The sequence below is a fragment of the Hyla sarda genome, chromosome 1 (genome assembly GCF_029499605.1).
Source record: "Hyla sarda isolate aHylSar1 chromosome 1, aHylSar1.hap1, whole genome shotgun sequence".
In the NCBI taxonomy this organism is placed as follows: Eukaryota; Metazoa; Chordata; class Amphibia; order Anura; family Hylidae; genus Hyla; species Hyla sarda.
The window spans coordinates 278,872,522-278,885,882 of NC_079189.1; the positions used below are offsets into that span (position 1 = coordinate 278,872,522).

The following is a 13,361-nucleotide window of genomic DNA, read 5'->3' on the forward strand; positions in this document are numbered from 1 at the left end:
TAACAGGAGTTCTAACGGACGCTAGTGGAATCCCACTCAAGTGAATGGGATCCTCTTTGCCCGTTATGACTCCCGTTAGGCTCCGTTACAATAACGGACATTAAGGGCAGTTAAAGTGGGGGCAAAAAAAAACTTAATGTCCGTTTGTAACGGAACCACTTACATAGTGTGAAAGAAGCCTAAGGGGGAGATTTATCAAAAACTCTCTGAAGGTAAAGTCGCGGAGTTTACCATAGCAACCAATCAAATCTTTCTTTTTTAATAGGCGTCTGAAAAATGAGTCATCTGATTGGTTGCTATGGGCAACGTTTCCTCTGGACAGGTTTTGATAAATCTCCCCTATAACACTACATTTACACACACCTTTTATACGGTTACTCTCTCCCCACATAAAAAATTAGCCCGTAGGCAGGGGCCCCATCAGGGGGGTACAACCGGTACCCGGCGCCTTTCATTTTTTGTTTTTATGGCTCCAGTGGAGCAGCCGCTATACACAGTTAGCATAATGAAGGTGCAGTTCGCAGGCACGTCCGCTGCGCTATAATCGGCATGCCCCACCATCTCAGTAGCGCTGCCTGCTGGGGAGGAGCTGAAGCGTACCGGATGAATAGGCCTAGACACCTTGGAGAAGAGCCTACCCTGAGCTGAAGGCACCCGGCCAACCGTGAGGGTACATAGTAGTATAAGCATGGGTGGGGTGGGTTCCAATGGAGTGTTGGTGTAAATACGGAATGACAGTGACAGGCAGCTGGGTCCTGGGGACTGAGGTCTGCAATTATATGGGAGCAACTGTTAGCATGTGGTTATATGGGGGTATAGTTGTCGTAGGGCCCCTCTTTGCAGACAGTTGCTCCCATATAGTTGTAGGTCACAGTCCCCAGGTATGTCGCCATCTGAGAGGGGCCTACAACAACTATATTAACTAAATGAACTAACTCGTATAAATTGGGTGTACCTGTACAGCAGTATTTCCCAACCAGGGTGCCTCCAGCTGTTGCAAAACTACAACTCCCAGCATGCCCAGACTGCCTTTGGAACATGAATATGAACTATATGCCTCTGGAACTTGGAAATGAGAAATGTGGACAGGGCCAGGGAGAGACAAATGAAAGGGGTGACTGATGGCCATCATGGGAGAGGGGGGGTGGTGATTATGAATTAAGTGTGCCTAACTATGGAAATCAGAGATGTGAATAAGGCAGGGGAAAAAGAAAGGCGTGATGGCCATCATGGAGGGGGGCGGAAATGTGACACGAGGTGGAGGGGGTGGAAATGTGACACGAGGGGGGGGGTGGCGGCAATGTGACACGAGGGGGGGGGTGGCGGAAATGTGACACGAGGGGGGGGGGGGCGGAAATGTGACACGAGGGGGGGGGGGCGCGGAAATGTGACATTGTGGAATTGACATAAAAAGGGTTGATGTGAAAAGGGGGGCTGCCCGGGCTTGCTGGGAGTTGTAGTTTTGAAACCTCTGGAGGTCCGCAGGTTGAAGACCACTGAGTGCGGAGAGTTCACTCGAGTATAAGCCGAGGGGGGTGTTTTCAGCACGAATCGTGCTGAAAAACTCGGCTTATACTTGAGTAAATAAACAGGTAAATGCCAGTGCGTCATCCACAGGTAAATGCCAGTGCGTCATCCACAGGTAAATGCCAGTGCGTCATCCACAGGTAAATGCCAGTGCGTCATCCACAGGTAAATGCCAGTGCGTCATCCACAGGTAAATGCCAGTGCGTCATCCACAGGTAAATGCCAGTGCGTCATCCACAGGTAAATGCCAGTGCGTCATCCACAGGTAAATGCCAGTGCGTCATCCACAGGTAAATGCCAGTGCGTCATCCACAGGTAAATGCCAGTGCGTCATCCACAGGTAAATGCCAGTGCGTCATCCACAGGTAAATGCCAGTGCGTCATCCACAGGTAAATGCCAGTGCGTCATCCACAGGTAAATGCCAGTGCGTCATCCACAGGTAAATGCCAGTGCGTCATCCACAGGTAAATGCCAGTGCGTCATCCACAGGTAAATGCCAGTGCGTCATCCACAGGTAAATGCCAGTGCGTCATCCACAGGTAAATGCCAGTGCGTCATCCACAGGTAAATGCCAGTGCGTCATCCACAGGTAAATGCCAGTGCGTCATCCACAGGTAAATGCCAGTGCGTCATCCACAGGTAAATGCCAGTGCGTCATCCACAGGTAAATGCCAGTGCGTCATCCACAGGTAAATGCCAGTGCGTCATCCACAGGTAAATGCCAGTGCGTCATCCACAGGTAAATGCCAGTGCGTCATCCACAGGTAAATGCCAGTGCGTCATCCACAGGTAAATGCCAGTGCGTCATCCACAGGTAAATGCCAGTGCGTCATCCACAGGTAAATGCCAGTGCGTCATCCACAGGTAAATGCCAGTGCGTCATCCACAGGTAAATGCCAGTGCGTCATCCACAGGTAAATGCCAGTGCGTCATCCACAGGTAAATGCCAGTGCGTCATCCACAGGTAAATGCCAGTGCGTCATCCACAGGTAAATGCCAGTGCGTCATCCACAGGTAAATGCCAGTGCGTCATCCACAGGTAAATGCCAGTGCGTCATCCACAGGTAAATGCCAGTGCGTCATCCACAGGTAAATGCCAGTGCGTCATCCACAGGTAAATGCCAGTGCGTCATCCACAGGTAAATGCCAGTGCGTCATCCACAGGTAAATGCCAGTGCGTCATCCACAGGTAAATGCCAGTGCGTCATCCACAGGTAAATGCCAGTGCGTCATCCACAGGTAAATGCCAGTGCGTCATCCACAGGTAAATGCCAGTGCGTCATCCACAGGTAAATGCCAGTGCGTCATCCACAGGTAAATGCCAGTGCGTCATCCACAGGTAAATGCCAGTGCGTCATCCACAGGTAAATGCCAGTGCGTCATCCACAGGTAAATGCCAGTGCGTCATCCACAGGTAAATGCCAGTGCGTCATCCACAGGTAAATGCCAGTGCGTCATCCACAGGTAAATGCCAGTGCGTCATCCACAGGTAAATGCCAGTGCGTCATCCACAGGTAAATGCCAGTGCGTCATCCACAGGTAAATGCCAGTGCGTCATCCACAGGTAAATGCCAGTGCGTCATCCACAGGTAAATGCCAGTGCGTCATCCACAGGTAAATGCCAGTGCGTCATCCACAGGTAAATGCCAGTGCGTCATCCACAGGTAAATGCCAGTGCGTCATCCACAGGTAAATGCCAGTGCGTCATCCACAGGTAAATGCCAGTGCGTCATCCACAGGTAAATGCCAGTGCGTCATCCACAGGTAAATGCCAGTGCGTCATCCACAGGTAAATGCCAGTGCGTCATCCACAGGTAAATGCCAGTGCGTCATCCACAGGTAAATGCCAGTGCGTCATCCACAGGTAAATGCCAGTGCGTCATCCACAGGTAAATGCCAGTGCGTCATCCACAGGTAAATGCCAGTGCGTCATCCACAGGTAAATGCCAGTGCGTCATCCACAGGTAAATGCCAGTGCGTCATCCACAGGTAAATGCCAGTGCGCCATCCACAGGTAAATGCCAGTGCGCCATCCACAGGTAAATGCCAGTGCGCCATCCACAGGTAAATGCCAGTGCGCCATCCACAGGTAAATGCCAGTGCGCCATCCACAGGTAAATGCCAGTGCGCCATCCACAGGTAAATGCCAGTGCGCCATCCACAGGTAAATGCCAGTGCGCCATCCACAGGTAAATGCCAGTGCGCCATCCACAGGTAAATGCCAGTGCGCCATCCACAGGTAAATGCCAGTGCGCCATCCACAGGTAAATGCCAGTGCGCCATCCACAGGTAAATGCCAGTGCGCCATCCACAGGTAAATGCCAGTGCGCCATCCACAGGTAAATGCCAGTGCGCCATCCACAGGTCCCAATTTGTCAGGATGTAATTTTCTCTACATTGTATGGCAAATTTTACGGAATATAACGTTATCGATAAATATTATTCTAAAGTTTTTGTTTTATTAGTTATTTGTATCCTCCCGACCTATGTGGATACTTGCATGCAGAATATTCTCTATAAAAACGTATTGAAACTATAAACAGGGTACCATCCTATGTGTATTCGGCTTAAAAAATGTGGCTCTCAAAATAAATTTCAATCGTGGTTTTGGCGAGATTTGGCTCATTTGGTAAAAAAAAGGTTGCCCACCACTGTACTAGAAGAAAAAAATGGAAAGTGGTCAATAGTCCCATCAGCACAAAAAATGCCCCTCATACATCCATGTATACAGAGAGTTATAGGAGTCAGAAAAGGAGAATTATATAAGCCTATTTGTCTTACAAAAAGTTATCATTTTTTACAAGTAGTAACATAAAACAACCTATAAATTGGGTATTATTGTAATTGTATGTACCTTAAATTAGAATTGAATGGAGGGGGCGCGGTGGCCGCATCGGCCATGGCGCACAATTCTCTCCGTGTGCCGAATAACTGGGTGCCGCACCGGAGATCGCATGGGGTCCCGCGATCTAACATCTTAGGTTTGGGGTGGAGTACCCCTTTAAGTGGTTAAGGGTATTAAATTATAAAGGTACATAAAATTACAATGGTACCCAATTGATAGGTTGTTTTATGGTACTATTTGTAAAAAATTATAACTATTTATAAGACAATAAATATCTTCTTCTGACTCCTATAACTTATTTTTCTGTATACAGGGATGTACGAGGGGCATTTTTTGTGCTGATGGGACTTTTTGACACCATTATATTAACCCCTTTAAGGAATTTTTTTTTTTTTTTGCATTTTCATTTTTCCTTCTTGCCTTCTAAAAGCCATAACACGTTACATTTTCCACTTATAGACCCATATGGGGCTTTTTTGTGCCACCAATTGTACTTTGTAATGAAATCTGTAATTTGGAGTCTATGGAAAAAAAATGTGGGGTAAAATTGAATAAAAAACACAATTTTGCAACTTTTGGGGGTTCATACGATTAAAATGGTAATTAATTCATACTAAAGTTTTACTTCATGGTTCAAAAAAATATATATAGTTCCTAGAGTTGGGGAGGACTTGGGTGTGGAGTAGAGACTGGCCCTAGTGGGGGGAATCAGAGGTGGGCCCCTGGGGTGGGGGGGGCCTAGGCCTTGATCAGTGTAAGGGGCCCCCAAATTTCTGACAGCAGCCCTGAGCATAGGGCACTGTTATCCAAACAGGGAGCCTCCAGCTGTTGCAAAACTATAACTCCCAGCATGGCCAGAAAGCCTTTGATGGTCCAGGCATGCTGGGAGTTGTAGTTTAGCAAAAGCTGGATTCTCCCTCTTTGGGTACCACCACCCTATGGGCTATTTAAATTTTCTTATGGGGAGGTACTGTTTTACCCACCAAACCCCCCCATGATCCAGTGATAAGGTGTCCTCTAGAACAGTGGTTCTTAACCTTTTTAGCGACTGTACCCACAAAGGCTGAAAGCATGTCTGCGGGTACTCCTCATGCGGAACTTGCGCGCGAGGGGTACCCGTGGACAAAAGGCGTGTGCTTTCCTTTATACTAATGCGATACTTAATCCCCTTGTTCCATTATTCCCCCCCTCCCTCTGATGCCCTTTTGCCATTATCCCCCTTCATCTTAAGCTGCTTTCACACTATAAAATTCATCCGTTTTAAAGATCCGTTTGATGTTCCGTTATGAAAACCCAGAAAATCGGCCATTAAACGTCCTTTAGAAAATCCCATACATCTGTTGTAAAAATCCCATAGACTATAATGGGATTTTCTATGATCCGTTTCAATCCGTTATAGTCTGTTATTAATAATGGACATTATTTTGTAACAGGAGAATGAACGGAAGAACTAGTGCATGCACTATTTCTCCCGTTACTATCTTCAGTCACAAAATAACGGACTATAACTGATAAAAACGGGATCATGTAAAAATGCCATAGACTATAATGGGATTTTCTAACGGACGTTTAATGGCAGCTTTTCAGGGTTTTCATAACGGAACATCAAACAGATCTTTAAAACGGATGAATTTTATAGTGTGAAAGCAGCTTAAGATGGAGGGGGATAATGGCAAAAGGGCATCAGATGGAGGGGGGAATAATGGCAAAAGTGGATTAAGGGGGATTAATCACACCCTATATTAATCCCCTTGTGCTTTTAATATCAGATATGGCAAAAAGGGAAACGGAGGGGGGGGTAATCAAATTTAGTGACTATTTATTTTACACTTTTTTTTTTATAGCACACGGGCATTAGGATAGAGGGGGGAGGGATAATGGCACAAGGGGGTCAGAGGGAGTGAGGATAGTCATCACCCCCCTCCATATTATTCCCCTTGTAACCGTACGGACCTACAGAATAAAGATATGGTGTCATTTTTACAGGAAAGCGTACTGTATAGAATCGGAAGCCCCAAAAGTTACAAAATGGGTTGCTTTTTTTTATTTTTTTTTTTTTTATTTTTTTTTTTTCAGTTTTGCCCCACAAATATAAATTTTTCTGGTTTTGCGATTAAAAAGTTTTGTCATTAAAAAGTACAATTGGTGGCGCAAAAAATAAGCCCGCATATTGATCTGTAGGTGCAAAATTGAAAGTGTTAATATTTTTAGAAGGTGATGAGCAAAAAACGAAAATGCAAAAACTGAAAAACTGTGGGGTTAAAATGACTTGGGTGCCATGGTTTTTGCATGGAGAAGTAGAGAAAATTCTGCAATGTGAACATAGCCGTAGCCTACGTTCACACAGCGGAAGGTCCGTGCGGAATTCCGCATAAATATTCTGCATCGCACAACAATCGCCCCTGCAGCATCTACTGCGGAAATCCTTATTCTGACGCCAGTAACAACATTGAACCTGTTCTGTTCTCGTGGATTCCGCTCAGAAATGCATTGCTGTCTGAGGCGGAGCATTTGTGAGCAGTTCTAGCGTGTTCTGCCAGTGCTCCACTGTGTGGAATGTCTGTATGGACATTTTCCGTGCAGAAATTCCTGTGTGAACATGGCCATAGGGGGAGATTTGTCAAACCTTGTGCAGGAGCAGTTGCCCATAGCAACCAACTGGATTTCAGCTTTTATTTTTAGAAAGGCTTTAAAAAAAAATTAAAGCTGGAATCTGGTTATCATGGTCAGCTGTTCCTCTGCACAAGATTTGAAAAATGTACACTGCTGTCTGGCTGAGCTCACTCTGCGCTATTCCATATAACATGTTTTATTTGCGTAACTTATAAGGCATCAGCATTTTCTACCTTTAGACGCCGTGATCAATGCTGATCATGCGTTTTAAGGGTTAATGAGCTGCGGGATTGCTTCTGATAATAGCCGTCTCTCACCGCTTATGAAATGGGCACAGCTCCTGCACTTCATGGCCATGTAACGGTTAAACCCTTGGGGGCGAAGCCCATTATGACTAAGGACGGGAACATTTCTTTTTTCAAATCTGACCTCTATCACTTTAAGCATTAATAACTCTGGGATGCTTTTACTTATAAACTTGATTCCGAGATTGTTTTACGTGACATATTCTACTTTGTTAGTGGTAAATTTTCGTTGATACTTGCATCATTTCTTGGTGAAAAATTCCAAAATTTGATGAGAAAATTGGAAATTTAGCATTTTTCCAACCTTGAAGCTCTCGGCTTGTAAGTAAAATAGACATTGCAAATAAATTATATAATGATTCACATATACAATATGTCCACTTTGCTTTATTAAGTTGACATTTTTATTACTTTTGGAAGACATCAGAGGGCTTCAAACTTCAGCAACAATTTTCAAATTTTTCACACAATTTTGAAAATCAGAATTTTTGAAGGACTAGTTCAGTTTTGAAGTGGATTTGAAGGGCCTTCATATGAAAAATACCCCACAAATGACCCAATTATAAAAACTGCACCCCCTCAAAGTAGTCAAAATTACTTTCAGAAAGTTTAACCCTTTAGGTGTTTCACAGGAATAGCAGCAAAGTGAAGGAGAAAATTCAAAATCAGGGGTCCAGTGAGCCTTAACTCCACACAGTTGTTTGACAACTTTTCGTTCAAGTTGGATGTGTAAATGAAGAAAATACTTTTTTCACTAAAGTACAGTTTTTTCCCTCCAAATTTACAATTTTTACAAAGGGTAATGGGAGAAAATGCCCCCCAAAATTTGTAACCCCGTCTCTTCTGAGTATGGAAATACCCCATGTTAGGATGTAAAATGCTCTGCGTGCAAACTGCAATGCTCAGAAGAGGAGTCACAGTTGGCTTTTGGAAAGCAAATTTTGCTGAAAAGGTTTTTAGGGGGCATGTCTCATTTAGGAAGCCCTTATGGGGCCAGAACAGCAAAAAAAACACATGGCATACTATTTTGGAAACTACACCCCTCAAGGAACGTAACAAAGGGTACAGGGAGCCTTAACACCTCACAGGTGTTTGCCGACTTTTTGTTAGTCGGATGTGTAAATGAAGAAAAACATTTTTTTTTCCCCAAATTTACATTTTTAACACGGGGTAAGAGAAGAAAATGCTCCCCAAAATTTGTAACCCCATTTCTTCTGTATATGGATATACCCCATGTGTGGACTAAAAGTGCTCTGCTGGCGCACTACAAGTGCTCTGCTGGCGCACTACACTCAATTGTTCTGGCACTATGGGGGCTTTGTAAACACACGTGGCCTTCAATTCCAGACAAAATTTCTCTCCAAAATCCCAATGGTGCTCCTTCTCTTCTGAGAATTGTAGTGCACCCGCAGAGCACTTTACATCCACATATGGGTTATGTTCTTACTCAGAAGAAAGGGGGTTACAAATTTTTTTTTTTTTTGGGGGGGGGCTTTTTTCCAATTTTCCCTTGTGAAAATGAAAAATTTAGGGCAACTCCAGCATTTTAGTGAAAAAAAGTTTTCTTTTTCCCATCCAACTTTAATGAAAATTCGTCAAACATCTGTGGGGTGTTAAGGCTCACTGTGTAATTTCCAAAATGAGGTCACACGTGGGTATTTTTTTGTGGTTGTCAGAACCGCTGTAAAATCAGCCACCCCTGTGCAAATCACCAATTTAGGCCTCAAATATACATAGTGCGCTCTCACTCCTGAGCCTTGTGTGTCTGCAGAGCATTTTACGCCCACATATGGGGTATTTCCATACTCGGGAGAAATTGCGTTACAAATTTTGGGGGTATTTTCTTCCTAGCAACACCAGCATGTTAGTGTAAAAAAAATTGAAAAAAATTACACTAACAGGCTGGTGTGGACCCCAACTTTTCCTTTTCATAAGGGGTAAAAGGAGATAAAGCCCCCAAAATTTGTAGTGCAATTGTTCCCAACTACAGAAATACCCCATATGTGGCCCTAAACTGTTTCCTTGAAATACAACAGGGCTCCAAAGTGTGAGAGCGCCATGCGCATTTGAGGACTAAATTAGGGATTTCATAGGGTTTGACATAGGGGTGTTCTACGCCAGTGATTCCCAAACAGGGTACCTCCAGCTGTTGCTAAACTCCCAGCATGCCTGGACAGGCAGTGGCTGTCCGGAAATGCTGGGAATTGTTGTTTTGCTACAGCTGGAGGCTCCATTTTGGAAACACTGCTGTACGATACGTTTTTATTATGAGGGGGGGGACAGTGTAAGGGGGTGTATATGTAGTGTTTTACCCTTTATTTTGTGGTAGTGTAGTGTTTTTATGGCGGGTTTACGGTTAGTGTCCCGCTGGGAGTTCGCACTGCGGTGAAAAATTAGCTGCAGCTCAAACTTGAAGCAGGATACTCACTGTAAATCTGCCCATGTGAATGTACCCTGTACATTTACATGGGGGGGGATACTACAGCTGTTTCAAAACTACAACTCCCAGCATGTAGTGATAGACCGTGCATGCTGGGAATTGTACTTTTGCCACAGCTGGAGACACACTGGTTGGAAAACATTCAGTTAGGTTCTGTTACCTAACTCAGTATTTTCTAACCAGCAATCAGCTGTCTGGTCATGCTGGGAGTTGTAGTTTTGCAACATCTGGATGGCTACAGTTTAGAGACCACTGTATAGTGGTCTCAAACTGTAGCCCTCCAGATGTTGCTAGGCAACTCACCAGCTTCTGTAGTCTGCACGTCATTGCCGCACCAGGGAGCCGCCTGTTATCACCGCCCACATAGGATCTCGGGACCCCCCCCCCCGGGCATTGGCACGGATGCCTGCTGAATGATTTCAGCAGGCATCCCGTTCCGATCACCACCCGGTGATTTGCAGTGATCGGAAATGCAGAGGGCGTGTAGGTACCGCCCTCTGTCCTTAAGTGACGTGGGCGTATACATACGCCCTCTGTCCCCCAACAAGTTAACATATAGGTTTTATACACTTGAAAAGAAAAATATATATATGCTTACGGAAGCAAAAATTGCATATTTTTTTCTGTTAAGGACCAAGGGACCAGGTACGCATTTGCTCCCTGGTACTTAAGGACCAAGGGCGTACGCCCGCGGGAATTTTGGGGACCAGACCGGGGTGACTGCTGATATCGATCAGTAGGCACCCCGCACAGATGTCCAGGGGCGGGGGGGGGGGGGTCATCAGACCTCCCCATGTCGGCGATCTGCGCAAATGGTAAGTGAATTCCCACTTGCGATTTGCGCGATTACGGGTCTATGGTGACCTGGTGACCCGGAAAATAAGGGGATCGCGCTTGTCCAAGACACCCACGATCCCCCTGAAGGGATAGGAGTGAGGTGGCAGGGGTGCCACCCCTCCTATCCCTGATATTGGTGGTCTAGATGCGACCACCAATAGATCGGGGGCGGGGGGGTTAACTTTCGTTTTCCCCGTTCTGTCCACCCACAATAGGCGGGGCAGGACGGGGAAACAAAGGGGACCGGCGCTGAAGATCCACTTACCCTGCGGGCGAGGCTGCGGGCGACTATCGGTGTCGGAGATCGGTGCGTGAGGCATGTCATGCGGCAGAAGAGGACAGCTCCCTGGATCTGATGGAAGCCGGTAAGTTGCTTAGCAACATCTAGGGGACTACAGTTTGAGACCATTATACAGTGGTCTCTACACTGTTACCATCCAGATGTTGCAAAACTACAACTCCCAGCATGCCCAGACAGCTGTCATGCTGGGATTTTTAGTTTTGCAACAGCTGGAGGGGTCACAGTTTAGAGATCACTGTGCTGTGAACCTGTGGCCCTCTAGATCTTGCAAAACTACAACTCCCAGCATGCCCACATAGCAGTTTGCTGTCTGGGCATGCTGGCATTTGTAGTTTTGCAACATCTGGAGGCCCACAGTTTGGAAATCACTGTGCAGTCGTCTCTAAACTGTAGACCTCCAGATGTTGCAAAACAGCTGTCTCAGCATGCTGGGAGTTGTAGTTGCGTACCTCTAGCAGTTGTGTAACTAAATCTCCCAGCATGCACTTTGACTATCAGTACATGCAAGTATTTGTAGTTTTGACACAGCTGGAGGCACACTGGTTGGAAAATACTGAGTTAGGTAACAGAACCTAACTGAAGGTTATCCATCCAGTGTGCCTCCAGCTGTTGCAAAAGTACAACTCCCAGCATGCATGGTCTGTCAGTGCATGCTGGGAGTTGTAGTTTTAAAAAAGCTGGAGGTTTGCCCCCCCCCCCCCCCCATGTGAACGTACAGGGTACATTCACATGGACGGGTTTACAGTAAGTTTCCTGCTTAAAGTATGTGCTGCGGCAAATTTTTTGCCGCAGTGCAAACTCCTAGCGGTAAGCTCACTGTAACCCGCCAGTGCAAATGTACCCTAAAACACTACACGAACACATAATAAAGGGTAAAACACTACATATACACCCCCTTACACTGTTCCTCCCCAATAAAAAATGAAAAACGTATTGTTCAGCAGTGTTTCCAAAACGGAGCCTCCAGCTGTTGCAAAACAACTCCTCCCAGCATTTCCGGACAGCCATTGACTGTCCAGGCATGCTGGGAGTTTAGCAACAGCTGGAGACACCCTGTTTGGGAATCACTGCCGTAGAATACCCCTATGTCCACCCCTATGCAATCCCTAATTTAGTCCTCAAATGCGCATGGCGCTCACTTCGGAGCCCTGTCGTATTTCAAGGAAACAGTTTAGTGCAATATATGGGGTATTTCCGTACCCGGGAGAAATTGCACTACAAATTTTGGGGGTATTTTTCTCCTTTAACCCCTTATGAAAAGGAAAAGTTGGTCTACACCAGCCTGTTAGTGTAAAAAAAAGAATTTTTACATTAACATGCTATGCTGGTGTTGCCCTTTACTTTTTATTTTCACAAGAGGTAAAAGGGAAAAAAAGACCCCCAAAATTTGTAATGCAATTTCTCCTGATTACGGAAATGCCCCATATGTGGGCGTAAAATTCTCTGCTGGCGCACAACAAGGCTCAGGAGTGAGAGCGCACCATGTACATTTGAGGCCTAAATTGGTGATTTGCACAGGGGTGGCTGATTTTACAGCGGTTCTGCCATAAACGCAAAAAATACCCACATGTGATCCTATTTTGGAAATTACACCCCTCACGGAATGTAACAAGGGGTATAGTGAGCCATAAAATAAAATTTCACTAAAATGCTAGTTACCCAAAATTTTTCATTTTCACAAGGGAAAATAGGAAAAAAGCCCCCCACAATTTGTAACCCCATTTCTTCTGAGTATATAAATACCCCATATGTGGATGTAAAGTGCTTTGTGGGCGAACTGCAATGATCAGAAGAGGAGCGCCATTGGGAATTTGATGAGAAAATTTGTCCGGAATTGAAGGCCACGTGTGTTTACAATGTGCCAGAACAATGGACCCCTCCCACATGTGACCCCATTTTGGAAACTACACCCCTCACGTAATGTAATAAGGGGTACAGTGAGCATTTGCGCCCCACAGGTGTCTGACAGTTTTCTGGAACAGTGGTCCGTGAAAAGAAAAAATTTAATTTTGCATTTGCTCAGCCCACTGTTCCAAAGATCTGTCAAACTCCAGTGGAGTTGAAATACTCACTGCACCTCTTATTAAATTCTGAGGGGTGTAGTTTCCAAAATGGGGTCACATGTGGGGGGTCCACTGTTCTGGCACCACTGGGGGCTTTGTAAACGAACATGGCCCCTGACTTCCATTCCAAACAAATTCTTACCAAAAGCTCAATGGCGCTCCTCCTCTTGAGCATTGTAGTGCGCCAGCAGAGCACTTGAAGTCCACACATGGGGTATTTCCATACTCAGAAGAAATGGGGTTACAAATTTTTGTTTTTAATTGTTTTTTGGGGGAAAAAACTGCATTTTAGTGATTTTTTTTTCTCATTAACACATCCAACTTTAACAAAAAGTCGTGAAATACCTGTGAGGTGTTAAGGCTCTCTGTACCCCTTGTTACGTTCCTTGAGGGGTGTAGTTTCCAAAATAGTATGCATGTGTTTTTTTG

General features: G+C 45.3%; 1 long non-coding RNA gene across 1 annotated transcript in view; it reads left to right on the forward strand.

The window, feature by feature from the left end:
* Window positions 1-470: 470 nt before the first annotated feature.
* The window catches only part of LOC130305334 (uncharacterized), a 33,009-nt gene continuing 20,118 nt past the window's right edge, over window positions 471-13,361 (forward strand). Inside the window, exon 1 of the long non-coding RNA XR_008854943.1 lies at window positions 471-670. This is a non-coding gene — a long non-coding RNA (uncharacterized LOC130305334). The remainder of the gene's footprint in view (window positions 671-13,361) is intronic.